The following is a 15,934-nucleotide window of genomic DNA, read 5'->3' on the forward strand; positions in this document are numbered from 1 at the left end:
TAGTTTTTAACATCTTCATTACTGACCTGGACGAGGAGGCAGAGTGCACCCTCAGATGATCCAAAGCCAAGAGGAGTGGTTGCTTTGCCAGAGGATCACGCTGCTATCCAGGGGGACCTCAAAAGGCTGGAGAAATGGGCTGGCAGGAACCTCGTGAAGTTCAACAAGGGGAAGTTCAAAATCTTGCACCTGGGGAGGAACAACTCCATGCATCAATACAACCTGGAGAAGAGAAGACTCAGTGGCATCTTATTCATGTGGATAAATAATTGATAGGAGGCAGTAAAGAAGACAGAGCCAGGCAATTCTCAGTGGTGCCTGCTGGAAGGATGAGACGCAACGGGCACTAACTGAAACACAGGAAATCCCAATTAAACATAAGAAAAAGCATTTTTACCGTGAGAATGGTCAGACACTGGGAACAGGCTGCCCAGAGTTGGGGAGTCCCCATCCTTGGAGATATTCAAAACCTGACTAGATGCCAGCCCTTGGCAACCTGCTCGAGGTGACCCTGCTCTGGGCAGGGGCTGGACTGGAGACCTCCAGAGGTGCCTTCACACAGGTGTGTTTCACATTCTGCAGTTCTGGGGTGATAACGGTCAGCCAGATGCAGCAGGCTCACTCTCAAGGCATTTTCCAAGGCAGTCATAGACACAGGTCTTTTTAGAGCATTCCTGTGACAGATGCTAGCTCAGGGCTGAAACCAAGGTTAGCCCCAGAACAGCAGGGAAACCTCGGGTAGGTCTTTGATGCACCTATTTTTGCTCATCTTAATTTTGCCTTCAACATAAGTCAGAGCTGGAAGTTTTGCTGAATTCTAGGGTAGGGTGTCTCTGAAACGCAGAAGAACTCAAGAGTGCTTTATGATTTTATTTTGTTGGCCAGTAGAGGGAGGAAAGAGAGAGAAAATGGAAAGAGTCATTCTTGATTCTCCAAGACTGAATAGCAATTCTCTTTCGTATTGTCACCTGGACTTCACAGCCCCGAGGCCAAACTTTGCTCTGTCAGACCTACTGTAATGGATAAAACCACATGAGATTTAGTTATTATTTTAGATACTGTAACCACACTGAACATCCTGCTATGTGGCTAATATAAAGGACTGAATTTGGCTGTGATCTGCCCTGACAGCTGATATACCACTGTGGACAGGTGGACTCAGCACAGCTTTCCATACACCTAGAATTGCATTCGATGCATTTAAAGTCTGCGTCTCATTTAACCTTCTCTCCCCTAGGAGGACTGTAAAGTGATCAAATGAGACTGCTCCAGCCGGTCACAAGGCTGTTCTGTAATACAAAGCAAGGAGAAAGCGCTCCTAGATGTTTACTTCCAGCAGCTACCTCTGAACTGCATCCTGCACTGAAGGGACAGGGGAGAAGATCAGCCCCCCACCCCAATCCACATATTGCTTTTCAACATTTCATTGCTGAGGGAAAGAGTACTGTTCTTTTCCCTTCTGATACCCTATCACTAGGGAAAGTAAGGACTTGCTGAGTGTTCTGCTCATGTCTAATACTGAAACAAGTCAACCTCACAAAATCTAAGGTTCAGAACCCACCCCAGCATGATGCCACCACTTTTATCAGAGTTGTATTTATATGCTGCTTTTCTATATAGCAGCAGATAACGAACTATTAATTTGATGCTGAAGGTTATGGATGAAGAAATATAGGAAAATAAGTTATAGTTTAATCTAAAGTTTGATCATCCTTGTCTGTGTCCAAATTCCAATACAGTTATCCACTTGGCTCTGGCCTGAATAAGCCCCAAAGCAAACAGGATCCAGGCTGCACTGTTGCACCAATGCTGTTCCGTCATTAAACTGTAAGAGCTGCTCCAGACATCTTCATTAGTCTCTCTTTTCCTCCAGAACTCCATGTTGGCAGTTTTAATAGAGTTCTGCACTCAAAATAGTATTTCCAGGAGTGCATAAATGATGTCAAGTCCCAAGTGAAATTTTCAGAGCTGCATGTATGGCACGTAAAAGCCAGTCAATCAATCCTCAGTGACACAGATTCTTCTGCATATAATTGCCTCATAAACAGCCCTTTGGAAAAATTTTGCTCAGGCTTGAGCCTGGCTTTTGATTGAGATGTCTGTGAAACTTCTGAGATCTGTTACTTGCTATGCACACTCAATTACTCTACATAACCTTTTCTAGAGTGTGAAAAATGCATACCCTTTGGAAGGCTTTCAATAGAACAATGGGACAGAAAAGCACGATGGAGATTTTCTCTCCTTGTTTTGTTATTTTAAGGTGTCAATTACCTCCCAGCTGAATTTGACAGCAAATGAAGAAACATGTTTATACAGTTTAAAAACTGCAATACAATCAAGTCTAGAGCATATTATTCTCAAAGATTTATACAAACCTTAAATGAATACAGGGACATGTCCATGTGGTGGCAGCAGAGGAGGAGAGTGAGGAAATACCCACAGGAAGCCTGAAGATAAACATCAGTGACATGAGCTAGAACATTTCTCAGTGTAATTTCTCCGTACACTGAAGTGCATGCATTTTTAAAATCAGGACTGTGACCGAATGCACCGAGCAGCTGCGACCACCCAAATCCAGCAAGAAGAGCAAAGTGTACACACCATTGCAATGACAAGCACGTTGTCACCTGGCACTGTTTGGGAGCGAAGCTGCTCTAAAGAGGGACAGCAGACATCTAACCATGCAGCACGCTGTGCCACAGACCGTAAAGACACATTTTTCCTTCCCGTGCTGCAGATTCTCTCAACACCCAGCAGCACCTAGATGCAAGGAGCAGACTTCATCAGCTGGAAACAGCAGCAAGAGCAGGTAGAGGGCAGCAAGAACTGGCAGGGCTTCCCTCTGTACCGCAGAGGTACAGACACATTGCAGTGTGCAGCCTGTCGTGTACGTTAGCAACGTGACATCCACCCGTGAGGAGCCTTTCGCTATTGCTTGTAACTCTGGGAAATAAAACCCTCAGCTTTAAGGAAACCTGCAGCTCACTTGCCTTTAGTCAAAGCAGGATGGAAGAGCTGAGGGGAAAAAAAGAAAAAATAAAGGGCTTTTGTGCAGCCTTGTGTGGCAACCACAGGACAAGGGTGGTCTGCATTGAACCCAAACTGTACAGCATCCTTCACACAACAAGCAGCCCAGCAGCTATTCCCCAGCTCCTTCCTATGTGCACGCACACACTCATCTTCTCTCTCCCATGAAGACTATTTCTGCTGTCACAGGCCAGGAGAAAAGAAAAATGAGCTTAATAAAACAGAGGCAGACAAGAAAATCCCTCAAGCAGCTAAATCAGTTTTCTACTCTGAGAAATACCCGGTATAACTGAGACTGTTGCATTTGTTAAGACGTTAGCTCTTGCAAGCCAGGTGGGTGCATCCTCTCTTCTGCCCCACCACTCTGAAAGGCTCCAACAGCTGAACAAGGCACCAGCAGCCCCTAGACCCCTGAACAGTACTGGACTGCACTGGTATCTCCAGCCTGGTCACCCCTGAGTAGATCTCCCAGGGACCTACAAGGGAGGTGTAGGCTACAGCACATGCTTTTGCTAAACTTAGTGGCTTGGCTTTGGTGGAAACATACATACTGAGCTAGAGAAAGGAGTGGTAGAGTAAGGTGCTCCTCTGGCTTTTCACAGGAACAGTGTTTCCCTGAGAGACTGCTGGGAGAGGAGAGGGACAAATACTAGAGGAATTCAACACAAATTAAAACCCTTCAATGGGGGCAATTTCCTGAATAGCTCCCTCCCAACTGGCTTCATTACCAGATATCCCAGGCAGAGCTGCGCTCACAGCAGCATAAGCTCCTTTTCCACCTCGTGCAATGCCAACAGTAGACCGCCAACAAAGGAAAGGTCCTGGCGCCAGTTTCCTGACCACTTCCAGTTCCTCAGGAAGCAGTGTTTGTGAGTGGTGCCATCACATACAACGGGGAATGTGTCCACAGGACACATGACAGCAGAAACCTAGTTCTCCCATAAGGATTGGGGCCAAGCACTGACATTGGCATTTAGGGTAGCTCTGTATCACAAAGATCTGAAACTCAGTTTGAGCACAATCCACAGTTGCCATTAAGTAGGATTCCCCTCCACAATCAGGGCAAGAAAGGACGAAACAGCAGTGGTTAGGGACCCTAGGACACCTGCCATTGACTGTCTTCTCTGATGACCAACTGTAAGTCTACAGGACCTAGTTCTGCTCTCCAACCTACTGAGGGGGCTAAAGACCTCTCACTCCCAAATAAAACTTCTGTGCCCTCCCTTTCTGGAACCTACTTCTTTGTTTGCAAATGTGAACATGGAGACCATAATGATTTTAGAGCGTGGTATGCTCCTGCTGTCAGGCTTACACATGAGTCCCCATTCTCTGCCTACAGCACACACTCTTCGTGCCTTTTCTTTGGGATTATTCACCATACCTTGTGGTGTTCCAGGTGTCCTGTCCCTCTCTAAGTACTAAATCTCATATACAAATGCAAGTTAAATATAGTTTTGGGTTCGTGCTGGAAACATATATCTGAAAGCAGTGGAAAGCAGCACATCACTTGCCAAGAGCCTGCCACTACAATTTGCCATAGTGAGCAGACACGTAGATTTCCAGAAGGAAATTCACTTCCCCTGAACAACAGTGGGGGTGACATAGGGTGATAACATTTCTGAGATGTCTTCGACAAGGGAGAGAAAGGACCTGGAGCTTCAGACCATGCTTTGGAACCACATGAGAGAAGGACAACAAGGCTGGACATAGCTTAGTACAGGACAAGTCAAGTAATAACCATATCACTAAGTGTTGTCAATTTTAAAAGATATTTTGAACAGAAGAGAAGCCAGTTCCTCCCAGTTCTGCTAAAGCCCCGGGTGATTTCCACCTTATATAATCACCTTTTTCAATAGAGTGGATAGAAGTTAGTATTTACTGAGCCAGAGACCACTATTCTCTCAAAAAATCACATACTGAAACTATTTATGCTACCCTTGATATGCATGAATTTCAGGACCTGCTAGTCAGCAATAGATTTTTGCTGCTTTTTTAACAGAAATATGGCATTTAATAGGTCCATTCAGGACTAGCAGCCAAGCAACTGTGAGTTCTGGAGCAGGCAGGCCCAGCTAATTTCAAAATGGATTGCTCTGTGAAGGAAGGATATCACTTCCCAGATCACAGAAATGGTTTACTGGCCCAAGTCTTATATAAAATAGTCTCTTGGTGAAGAGCTAAAACAGTTTTAAAAGGGTCAGAGAAACCATTAGGCAATAAAAATTCACAGAGCAATTTCGCTGGAGAAAAAGCATAAATAAAAAGGGCATCGTTTCTCTCCCAAACTTTCTCACAAGTCAGCTGCAAAGAGATGTGCCACAGCTAGAGCTGAGCTGCAGGCAATTAAGTAGTGTTGGCTGTCTTGTGTCAAACTTTCAGCCTGTACTCATGCACTTTAATCAGAAAAGCAGCAATTATATAAACATCACTAAACAAAGGGAGAATAGAGAGTACAGCAAACATAGATCAAATCCTGTGCGTATCTTGAGAAGAAAAATAGCAACTGATCCTTATTTGTGTGTGGGTGCATTCGTTCTGTATCCAAAGAAAACACACACACAAACAACTGACTCTTGCAAGGAAATGTAGACACTAAAATGCAGCTTTCAGCTAGTTCAGGCTATCTTGCTTCAAGGACATACTGATCTGCTTTTGAATTTGTCAGTTTTAATGTCAAATGTTACAGATTCTTCTTGGAGGCCTTTCAGCCCATATACAAACGTGACAGGCTACTTAGAGCATTAAAAGGAAGAAATATGAGCCCCAATATTAAGCCTGAGCTATTCTGGGAAAAAAGTAATGTAAATGTTGATTTTTGTTTGTATTTTTTTCCTTAAAAAAAAATACCAATCAAAACTTCATGCCACTCATCTTAATCCAGCACTTGCTAAAATTAAAAAAACCCTTACTTGTAAAATCGACAGCTTGTTTCTTGCTAAACGATTTTTAAGCAAAAAGGAAAAAAATCCAGAGTGAGAACTGCAAACCAGGATAACATCTCCATTGCAATTAAGTAGAACATGCCTCTTTGATAGGACAATCAACTTCATGCAGTAACTGCTAATAGAATGACATTTCTAACAGTGTGAGGATGCTCTGTGTTCCTGGCTACTTGAGAAATTTTAATGAGAAGGCTCTTTGGGATTTCATAGTCCCATTTCTTCTGTCATAAAAAACTCGCACACAGCATTCAAGCACATCCAGCTAGTTCAAGGTAGGAACCCTCCCTCTCCCTCCAGACCTTCACATCCAAACCCCAGAGCCCATAGAATGAGAAAGCCAGGTTATCTTGAACTGCAGCTTGGGCTGGTGGAGGAGTTGGTGGTCAGAAGAACTTCCTCCTGTGTTGGCATTGTAGTCAAACAGCATAGAAGAGTTACAACTGGTGCAGTATACACTTATTGTACCCTCTTTAAGCAGAAAAACATCAGTGCTGTGGGATTTGTGCACAAGATATTTCTGAAGGGATGACTCCAAAGTAATATTTGCAGTGTGGTAAAGCCGCTGCCCTGAAGAGCAGAGCTATTTCCCCAAAAAGCAACGCTGGGTAGGCTAATTTATGATTTACTCTTGCTTCAAACAAGTCTAGAACTAAAGAAAAGAGCTCATTAGGGTCCACGCTTTTGGAAATTACTTGTCAGCCTCTAATTATGCAACTCTGCTTTCCCCCACCATCTATGCCGCCTCCTTCAGTATCCCAGTGCCTCTTTCTTCAAAAGGTACAAATAATTCTTGGTTCTGCTGTTCCCTTTCTCCCAGGGGGTATATTTATAATAAGAGCCAGACTTGCTTGTAAAAAGATGGAGAGGGAAAACTCCTCTGTGCAAAGTGCTGCACCTCACCCTGGATCGGGGCACTCTTTTACCACATGTCTCTGCATCAAACAGATGGTCCCAAAGGAGACCATGCAGCAGATATCCAGGGACAACATAAACAGCAGATCCATGCACTGGAAGTCCAAGTTATTTTACATGGTGACACCTTCCTTACCAGGTCAATAGTTATGCCCCTTAGTACTTGGCTGCCCATTTCTAGGTCAGTAAAGAGAAAATAATCAGATGAATATTAATTGCTGTCCTTCAGCTTTACCAGAAGCTTTCCTGATACTCCTCTCCCAGGGAAATTTAAAGTATAAGACTGCCAGTGTGCAGCTCTGCCAGTCTCCCAAGGCATGGGCAGGACCATGCTGGGGATGGGGCTGTCACTTCACTGGACAGTACATCCTCTTTCCAGATACAAGTAGTTACTGGCATGTCAGGAGACCTAGGAACAGGTTTTCTTCTCCCAGGCTCCCTACTACCAAGGGCAGGCATGATGACCCATCCTACCCCCACATCTTTGAAGGTGGTTTCAGTGAGTATGTTATTCACCTAATACTGTGCCCATTTTCACAATAGGAAGCCTCCCTGGTCTGGGATACAGCACTGAATTACAAACCCTAAGCTGCTGTATTTGCACAGCTGAAGACACTCCAGGGAAATCACATCTTTGAGCTAAAACCCCAACACATTTGCTGTCACGATGGCAGAGCAGTTTTTTAAAGTTAGTTATAACACGACAAGTCAGTCATCAGCAACAGCCCCCTGACAAAATACTGCAATTTACAGTGCTGCTAGTTCAGGGGAACTATTATTTTTTTAAAGATTGACTGATGTTTTCCAAATTGTGCTAGAATATGAGGTTTTCTTTCCACAAACAGCATGGGGTAGGAATAGGAGAGAGATGCATTTCTTTTAAGCAACACAGAGACTAGTGTTTGGTAAGTCAAAAGATCATGTGTGTAACTTGATTTATTAAACTATTGCACCTGAATGACCTGGTGTAAGGGCAGGCTGTGGTTCTTCAGCCATTTTGGCAGCAGATGGTTGCTGAGTTCACTTGGCTAGACAAGAGCCATCAAGTTGTTTGATCACAAACATGCCTATGTTTGTATTTCCATATTTAAGTGGACTGCAATATACAGCACAGAGGTGGAAAAGAGCCTGGTATCCTCTGTTTAAAGGATAGACCCATATATAGTGCACAACAGTGCTGAAAGGAGAGGAGGTGGATGCAGGCAGAGATTTCCTGGCTTGTAATTCACTGATATATGCTGATAGGGCTGAGCGTTAAAACCCTTCTTCACAAATACACTTCACTTCCAAGTCTGGGTTTTAGCTATCAGCTAAAGAAAACTTTAGGTAAGTCAGACACCACCTTTTCCTCCTCCAAGAAAGCATATTTAAACCCTTCCATTTCAAACAGAAAAACAAGCTTTTGGCAAATAGAATCCTGTCAGCATGGCCTTCCTAGTATGAAAGACAAGGCTGAAAGCTTGGCATAGATAAATCTCTCCAAAACCTGAAGGTATACTTACAATGGATGAGCCATCACACCAAATTCCAGATCGCTTTCTTTTCAGCAAAGTAACACTGCAGCTGAAGTAGTCCATCTTAGTTACCCATGCTGCTGTAGCAGCTACCTCCCTCCGGTAAATCAGGTTATTGGAGAGTAACAGGGGTACCAATTTTATTTTGACAGTTGAGTACCAGCTGTGTAAAGGACTTGACACTAAATGTGCACCCAAACACTGAAGGATCGTATTTCCTAAGCATCTTTCAGGAACTGAATTTATATCAGTGCTACAGCACCACAAACTTTGCTGCAATAAAAAGAGGATTTCTGAAACAGACTGCTCAAGTCTGAGCTTCCAAAGATGAAGGGTTTAGAGGAAGGTGACCAAGTTACGAACAACTACCCAGTCTACATCACCACCTCTTTACTGAGGAAAGATACACAGAAACCTGAAAAGCTCCTGTTAATCAGATGTTTTGGTTTGTGACTGATGAAATGCAGCATCTGCAGGCAGAAACCCTGGTGTAGACCATTGGTGACTCTGGGTGGTGCTTGTCACTGCCTCAGCTTGCAACACCTGACAAACACACTGATCAGCAGCCACTCAGAGTTCCCTGAAGAGGGAAAACAGGAAGGGGAGAAAAGGAGAAAGCAAGTTCTCACCTGTTAGCAGTGCCAAAAGCATTCACATGCAGCAGGCTAGGGGAGGGCATGGCTTTGGGTCCTGGTTGCCTGCAGCATGGCACTCTCACCCAGTCAGTTACATACTATGCAAAAAGCTGCCCCTGCAGCTCTCCCACAGATGTTGGTCTCTTCAATATTTTGTCCCCAGTAGCTCATACAGGCCTTGTGGGAAAGGAGAGAGATCTCTGCTTGTTGGAGCCTGGCAGCCAGTTCTTCCTCAGGGAAACGCAACAGCATTGGGGAAGCTGCAGAGGCAGGAGTCACAGCCCTGTAACTGCTCCTCGTAGCCATTCAATGTGCTTTGGGGGCAGACCCCAGCCGGGGAATTACTTCCCTTTGCACGTATGTTATCCAATATTACATAAAACAGTGCTTCAGGAGAAGGAGTCTCTCTCCAGACAGTTGTATGGAGCCACCTTGGCTTCTGCAGTCAGTGTGGCTTGGAGCTGCCCTCTGAAGCTGGGAGGTGGGCAGCAGGCAGGGGAGCCAAGCCCACCAGCCAGGAGCAGTAGTAGTGTGGCAATCACCAGCACGAGGTGCTCATGACGTATTAAGCCCTATACCTCTCCCTTGTCTCTTGCAGCGGTCACCAAAAAACCAGAAGGGTTGGAGCAAACCCCTAAGAGACAGGAAAGGCAGCACACCACCAGGGGTGGAAGCCTATTGCAGGGCATAGATGAGCACTCACAAACCTTCTGGCAGCACCCCTAAGTCCATCACCACCCCACTGGTTTCCCAGATTGACCTCCAGCCAGCTAGCAGTGCTTCCTTGCCACTGCCTGTGCTAGTCTTTGGCAAAGGGACGGTCAGACAGGACACAGACAAGCTCTGCACCAGCTGCATTCAGGCACACGCACCCCATGTCTCCTGGCAGAGGGGCCGGTGGCTATTTTGAATCAGTGGGTGGTACAGCTCTCTTCAGTTTGAAGGGGGTAGGGTGGAGTAAAGTTTCTCCAGAGTCACCAGGAGGTATCTGACCATACTGCCATGCAGTAGGGGTGATATGGGCTGGAGGCCCCAGGCGTTGAGACACCATGAGAGTGATCTCACCTCCCTCGAGTTCATTGCCCTTTGCGTAGCCTCCACCTTGGCTTTGTCTTTCCCCAAGTGGCAGCTTTCCAACAGAAGAGGCATCCTTTCTCCTATCTGGAAAACATTACACAAGCTGCAGGCAACACTTCGGGAACAGGGGGACCCTCTCCTGCCACTGCCCCCAGTCTGAGCTGTCCCTGTCCCCCGCATGGGTCATAGGTACTCTTTCATGTCAGAGTAACCCATACTTACGGCCAGCTCCCATCTCTCCCCATCCCACTGTTAAGCATCTTGCATCAGTGCTTGCTTTCCTCCATGCCGCCTGGTAAGGAAGCTAATGCTGCAGAGCTGCCTGTGGTGGAAAGCAAACTCCCATCAACACTAGGTACAGCTTCCCTGCTCTTACTTCTGTCAGTCCCTTGCTTTTCTTGCCTCTTAATTCACTGCTGCATTTCCACCCCTCCCAAATAACCCGTAACAAGACTGCAAAACAGATGAGACAGTTTTAATAATGTATATGTTCCCTCACTGTACTCACTGGATGTCCGAGAGCACTGTTTTAATGAGTCAAATCTGGCTTTCTCCCAATACCTCTGTCTGAGGCCGCAGCACAGTCAAACTGAACACCTTTTGAAGGCTGTTTCTAAGATGTGAGAGAGAAGACCCTGTAATGAGGCATGGATCTAGGGTTTGAGGGAAGATGCTTTCCTCAGGCCAGTTTGCCTCAAGACCTCACCCTTTGAGTGCAGAAGCCTCCCATCATCAGTGCACATAGGCAGTTCTTGAAAGGACTGTGGCATTTTCTTTGTGGATATTAATAAGACATGGAGAGATCCACATGCTTATATAGCCGCCTTATTCAAATGCTCTGTTCTTGTGCACCAGCTCTATTCAGATGACATTTCTCCACTGCTTTACATATGCCTTCAGTTCTTACCTTTTCCTTCCCCCAGGTCCTGCCCCAAGTTGCCCATAACAAACTGGAAGGACTAACTTCTCTCAGCTCTATCCAGGCTTTGCACTTTATCGTATAAAATCTAAATTCTATACTGCACCAAAATATTCCTCTAACAAGAATGTTCTCTGATTTAGACAAATGGTACAGGCTACTTCAAAGCTTTTTCTTTAAATTTCAGCCCCTGCTGTTTCCGACATTACTTTGCTACCAGCACAGACGTGCATATCATATTAGTGCTGTGCACACCAATCTTTATGGAGAAAAAAATAAGAACAGCTCCCTTGGCACATGCATGCTTATTTTTGGCTCATTAACTTTAATGGTCATAGTACAGCTGTGACAGGTTGGGGAAGATGGGTAGAATAGGTGATCTTTGTTATTCTCTAGATCATGTCTAGCCTACACTTATACCTTAAAGTCACAGGCAAGTCCGCTTGGAGAAGCCAAATTCAAAGCCTGTTGACAACAGCAAAAGCATTCCCAACCCTCATGCTGTATTTTAACCAGATAATCAGAAGCAAGCCTCCCTGAAGGCTCGCCGTTTGTGTCACTCTTAGCATCCCTTACCAAGACACACAAATGCCCTTCCACCACACCTCCCCACACACATACTAAACACCATGCCTCCATGTCAGTCTTACCCCAGTCATTAACCCCAGCACAGCTGAATATGATGGGGCTCCAAACAAGTACCTGGCTCAACAGGTTTCTGCAGCTCCAGGAGTACCAGGTCATTTCTGAAATGAAAACTAACAAAGCCATAGTGTGTGGGCACAGCTTGTATAAGCCATGGGGTTGTCATCCTTCATAGTTGGCAACAAGTATTTTTTTCCCCAGAACTGTTCTGACTGAGCACTGGGCAAGGAAGAAGGAGAACAAAGACATTTTTCAGTCTTGAAACCCCATAGTTCAGACAACAGGAAGAGTCTGAAGTTCACTTGCAGCATTCGCTGCCAAGCAACATTCACGCTTCAAGACTTGCAACCTTACCTCACAGGGACACTTTTACAAATCCCGGTTGAGGTATCAGTGCTTTTTGTGCAGTGCTGACAGAGAACTTTGATTTGTACCTCCAAAGGTTTGCTGCTGTGATGATTAACACAGGCAGTCCAGAGGAGAGTCAGTCGCTCACCTTCTTGGGAACCAGACCCCAACACAGATGGAGCTTACATTGAAGCTGTGGATGTGGGCTGTACGATTAGTTTGATAAAACGTTCAAGACCTGTGCCACCATCCCGGTTATCTACATACAACAGAGATGAAGGTTCAACAGGAGCATGTGGTACCTCAGCCTGAGGCCAGTAAGTACATAATGGGGGGCCAGAGACACAATACAGGCATCAGCAGTTAATTACCAGTTACATATCAGAGCCCATACTCCATCTCCACTACCACCATTGCTACCAGCACAGGACGCTATGCAGGAAGGTTTAAGCTGTTGGAGGGCAGCTCTGGATGTGTGTAGACATGGGAAAGAGTAACCCCATCTGTATTTGCCAGGACTGACAAGACAACTTAGAAATTGTCCTGTCTGGAGGCTAGCAGACTCTCAATGCTTTAGGCTGAGAGGACATTGCCCATCTGAAGTTGCAGAGTGCAGCTGTCAAGACCCATTTTTCATCAATTAAGCAGCCTCTGCGTAAGTGCTGACCCTGTATGACAGGGCCAGGACACCAGGGTTGATCAGCCACTTTCATCTATCCTGGTCTTCCTGCATGGGTCCACCAGCAATTCTGTACTTGTTGCAGGCCCCAGCACAAGGAATGGATCCACCACTGGAAATCCATATTTCTCTGGAATTATTTCCTCATTGCTCATGAGGACTTTTGGGGGCTTGCTTTTCTGTTTGGGTTTGTTGGGGGGTTTTTTGTTAAAAAAAAAAATCAGGCACAGCTGGGTGAACTGATATGGTCCAACACCAAATAAACACCAGACTTATTCTGGACAGCGATGTCCACCAAAGGTTCCACAATAGCCCATTGGTGGGACTGAAGCATCTCTGTTAGAGTTGGGAATGCTTTGGTCTAATTTTCCCTTAAAAAGAACAGAAGCTGTCCATACATGCTATACCAAAAAATAAAGACCTCAACTAATACCAGTTGAGGAATGACTTGAATCTTGATGTCCCAGATGTGTACAGGCTGGCAACACATCCTGGGTAAGCAGCTTTCCACAGATTTTTCAGGAAGTCACATTCTGCAGGTGAGAAGCATTTCCTGACCTTTTTATTTTTTTTAGTCAAAATGAAGTGTTTCCATTAGAGTAAATCTTCATTTTTCAAACTGAAGTGTTCCCAACCATCTCCAGTAACAGCAAAAAAACCAGTGCATAAACAACCTATATCCCACCACCAGCAACTTTCACTGCTCACGAGAGGTGTTAGCATGAGAAAGTAAAGAAATAAAGCTAGAAGCAAACAGTGTTTATTTTCTTCAGAAGTTAATAATACAAAGGATGAGTCGAGGAGGGGACAAAGTTTAACAGAAAATAGGTCCATTAGAAGTTTGACACTGGTAGAGCTGGTTTGGGGAAACTTACTGAGAATTTCAAGGGCTGAAGTACAACACATCCCACTATTTCCCCTCTTTGAGTGGCACCCTGGATCACACCATGGGAACCTAGCCTTTTTATAATAGGGCCCCTCTATCCCTTCTGTGTGCCCCAGGAAAAGGCACAACCCTCTAGTAAGAGCAGCCAAGCTCTTAAGCAAAAGTTAGCCCAGATGGATTAAACTGGCTTCTGCTTCCTGTTTACAGTGTCAGATTCCAGATAATGGTTATTAATTAATCAGAGGTCATTTACATGCTGAGACCAATTGTTCCACCCAATAAGCATCTGTTTTAAGCAAAAGCCAGTCAGCTATTAGATAAACAGTCATTCCTCAGGAGCATTTGGCTTGGTGACAGCGTGAACTGCAGAGATAGGGGGACTACTACCTAGCATGAAGTGCCTGGGCTGAACACTAAACTAACTTACTGCAGTATTGGGTACAGCAGAGCACAGGAGAATATCCTGAAGTGATGTTAAACAATAGCTTTAGGGAAAGCACATTCAGCAAAAAAGCTTTACAAATGTCCCTGCCTGTAACCCTTGATACTATTTTAACAACAGGATTGCTTTTTGGCATAGGCAAGAAAAGACCCAGAGACTTACTTACATTGGCTGCTGCTTCCAGCTCACTTTGTGTTGGCTGGTGGTACAACACCTCAAGAAGGATTTTGAAGCCTCCGTATCCCACAGATTCATCAGTTTTGAAATACAGGGTCAGGAAGCTGCTGCTGGAGAACTGTTACAGCACAAGCAAACTATCAGGCTGCAACAAGGCTTTACTACCAGTCAGATTCTACTCTTCATGGTGTTTCTCCTTCCTCCAGAGGCCAGACCACACTGCTCCTCCTCCATCCAACCACCTCTCCCACCATCCTCAGGGCTATTTAACTACTTAGCAGGAATGAGCTACAGCTGCACATCATCCATGTCAACCAACCCACTGCCTTCGAGGCAAGGCCACAGCTGCGTGTTATCAATGCTAATCAACCCACTGCTGCATTCTTCTACAGAGAACATGCCAAAAGACTTATCTGGCCAACTACGTTTGCTGGCTGGGGGAAGAAAAAAAATGCTGCAGTTGTAGTCATTGCCAAGTAGTTTGAGACACAGCCCCTGAATTTATTACCAGAGACAGATTTTTTAATCCAAGCCATTTGATACTGAAAAATATTAGTGGATGTCAAGATTTCTCTGAGGTCTTTCAAGGGCTATCTCTCTAGTGGCCTATGCAATATCGCTCCCTACCCCAGGCTGAAAAGGTGAAGCCTTGTGCAATGGCCAAACTGATCTTGTGCTCTGTATGAGCACCTCACTCATACTTCAGTAAGACTGCCCCAGTAACCAGTTCTCTTGTCTACATACACGGGAGGAGGAAGCGGGTAGGCAGTAACAGAACTAGGAAGGCATGAAGCCATTCCAGTGAACATTTCTGTACCCAAAGATCCTGCTGTCTGTGTGGCACAAGGCAACCGTGATGCTCGCAGCAGCATCTGCTCAAACTGTTTCAGACACAGAGCAAGGTAAGTGCCAAGACACAAAGGTTAAGGATAAAAGGTTTTAAAAGAAGGACTAATAGAAATATCCTCTCAGATACAGCCGTGATGCTGGGAGTCAAGAGCTGCTGAGTCCAGGCCAGTTCCACTGAAGCAGCCCTGGGTGACCATAGCTGCTCTCAGCGGCTCTCAGGCAGCCTGCTGCCACTTGGCCCTGCTGTGCACTGTGCAGCACTCATCAGTGTTGCCTTCCTCCCTGCCTCCACCCCCACAACTGAAGGGAATTTGGTCACCTTCAATAAAAGGGGTCAGAAAAGGAAGACAGTAAATTAACGTGTAGTTCAGCCTACCCAGATGCCATGAAGAGAGACGTAGTCCATTGTAAATACTCAGTCAGTCTTTACTTTGGGGGTGGCAGAGCACTGGAACAGGCTGCCCAGAGAGGGCTGTGGAGGCTCCTTCTCCGGAGACATTCAAAACCCACCTGGACACAATCCTGTGCATCCTGCTTTAGGGGATCCTGCTTTAGCAGGGGGTTGGACTAGATCTCCAGAGGTCCCTTCCAACCCTGACCATTCTGTGATTCTGTGAAACAATCCCTCACATCCTCAATTACAAAGTCCTCAAGCACAGCCTTCAGCTTACTTCCTGAAGTAGAATAAGTTGTCCAAGTGCAGTTCAGCACATCAGAGTAAATGCCAGAGTAATTGGGAGATGTTATTTCAGTGGCTCCAACTGGAATTAGAGCAAAGCCTGGGCACTCTTAAAAGAAAAAGGTAAAACAATATCACATCACAAAGAAAAATACTGCTTCTGCATGAATTTCCTTAAGCACGCCTTATTAATATTGGAGAAA

At 45.3% G+C, this 15,934-nt stretch overlaps 1 protein-coding gene across 10 annotated transcripts in view; it reads right to left on the reverse strand.

The window, feature by feature from the left end:
• The window catches only part of LOC102055775 (zinc finger protein 501-like), a 46,470-nt gene extending 31,989 nt beyond the window's left edge, over positions 1-14,481 (reverse strand). For 6 of the 10 annotated variants that reach the window (XM_055712918.1, XM_055712914.1, XM_055712913.1 and 3 more), the window contains exons 1-2: positions 14,193-14,481; positions 27-189 (exon numbers count right to left, since the gene is read on the reverse strand). The gene's annotated coding sequence lies outside the window, so the exon portion shown is untranslated. Of the gene's footprint in view, positions 1-26; positions 190-2,375; positions 2,431-14,192 lie in introns of those variants that run through there. The other 4 variants (XM_055712916.1, XM_014281229.3, XM_055712919.1 and 1 more) reach the window with 3 other exon arrangements.
• Between the last annotated feature and the right edge of the window lie 1,453 nt (positions 14,482-15,934).

Source organism: Falco cherrug, chromosome 5 (assembly GCF_023634085.1).
Source record: "Falco cherrug isolate bFalChe1 chromosome 5, bFalChe1.pri, whole genome shotgun sequence".
Lineage (NCBI taxonomy): Eukaryota > Metazoa > Chordata > Aves > Falconiformes > Falconidae > Falco > Falco cherrug.